The sequence below is a fragment of the Atta cephalotes genome, assembly GCF_000143395.1.
Source record: "Atta cephalotes unplaced genomic scaffold scaffold00092, whole genome shotgun sequence".
NCBI lineage: Eukaryota > Metazoa > Arthropoda > Insecta > Hymenoptera > Formicidae > Atta > Atta cephalotes.
In genome coordinates, this window is record NW_012130156.1 from 382,097 (window position 1) to 384,245 (window position 2,149).

Genomic DNA, 2,149 nt, shown 5'->3' on the forward strand with positions numbered 1-2,149 from the left:
AAAATCTGATGAAGAAAGGAATCAACAATCGAATGGAATAAATATAAAGGTGGTGGAACATTTAATTCTCGGTTTAATTTCGGTTTGCTGATATCGATTTTCATATTGTATATTATTACTTAACCAGGTCACAAACTAATATGGTGAAGGAAATAATGATAAATAATGCTCGATACATATATTCCGATACTTATATTCCTTATGCGAGAAAAAATTCAAATTTTTTAATGAAGATAAGCGAATAATTCGATTTCACTGCTTTTCCTACGTATCTTGCTTTTTATCAGGAATAAACGAAAATTTTTATATTAATATAAATTTTATATTAATATAAATAAATAAATATATATGCTACTAATATAATATGCTAAAATATAATAAGACAAAAATGAATTAGCTTTGTTTCAATGATGCAATTTCATTTTATGGCATTTTATTCAAATATTTGAATTAATATTGTATTTTGGTGAAAGCTAGTCAAATCAAATTAGTCAATAATTAATTAATAAATAATGAAAGAAATAAAAATGCAAAAATTGCCTCATTAAATAGTATATAAAATATTTTAATAATATCATGAATAAGTTAAGAAAAGTTTTTCTTGTTTACTTTATTTGTTTATGTATTACTTGTTTCAAGTATATTGTGACTTGTTATTAAAATATTGTATTATATTTTTAATTTTTCTTTATGTTAATTATTTCTTGTCAAGATTGTTACAGATTAGAATTATAAGATTTGTTGTCAGAATTAATTTTACAAAAAATAATGATTAAAAATAACATTTGACAAAATAGGAAATAAGTGCAACTTATTGTTTTAATACAAAGATTAATATCATTTTAAAATTATTCTATTTATATATATTATGTGCATATATATAATGTTGTTGGAATTATCGCTATCAGATTATTTAAAAATTCGATAAGAGAAAGTTATTTATTATTAAATAGTAAATAAATAAAATAAGAGCGTTTCGATCGTTCTAGATGTGATTTTTTATTTTATAATTTTTACAAATTTTTATGTTAATTGTTTTTGCTTAAAGTACAAGAAGTTAATATTTTATATCTAAACGGAGTATGGGATATCTATTACGAGGCATGTACGGGGTTATGCTACAAATCGCTATTTTATTAGCTCCTTGCGTTCACAGAAGAAATAATTTATATTTAGTATGTGTAATTCAAAAAATACAGTTATAAAAAATAGTATTTTTTGTAAAATTTCATGAAACGCATCAACGTTTTATAAATCACGTAAATGATTGTTATTCAATATTTAATAAATGATCAAAGATAATTTAAAAGTACGTATTTTAATATATTTTCTCATCGCAAGGGGTTAACTTTTATTTATTAATCTTGCTCTTCAGGAATTGACAATAATATTTATATATTATGTAAATAAATATATGCTTTCTCTACAATCTAAATTTGGGTAAACGGTTTAATAAATTATTTCACATTCTTGCCTATATCATCTTCCTTTTTTATTCTGCCTCTATAATTGCCTTCTTTTTAGTTTATAAGATATTATAAAGCATCAGCATTAATGAACGGAAATATAAGGTAACATAATTATTTATAAAATAAAGTGTTAGAATGTCATAAATGTGTATAAATGTTATATTACTGTATATCGTTTTTCTGTAAATAACATTAGTTTACAAACAAATGTTTTTTTCAATTATTTTGAAGAAAGAATACAAGCTTTCTATAGATTTTTGGATGACAAAAACAATTAAATTTCACATCAGGTTTCCAAAATAATTGACATTTAATGTACAAAAAATAGATTTTTTGTGACATTTGATATTTTTTCGTAAAAAAGATTAACATTATGAAATTCTGATCTGAAAAGTCATGTATATCCTCTACATACCTAATGTATTTCTTTTATGTCGATATTTTACTATTTAGCTATGTTATAAATAAAGAGATTTAAATACAAAGTTTTCTAAGATAGCAAATTTTCCGCATATGAAGATGAATTAAATCATACTTATAAAGTGCTTATCAATACACAGTGTAATTTATCGTTCATAGTGTAATTTATATATTCCGTTAATGTATATGTACATGCATATATATATATATATATATATATACACACACACACACACACACACACACACACACACACACAA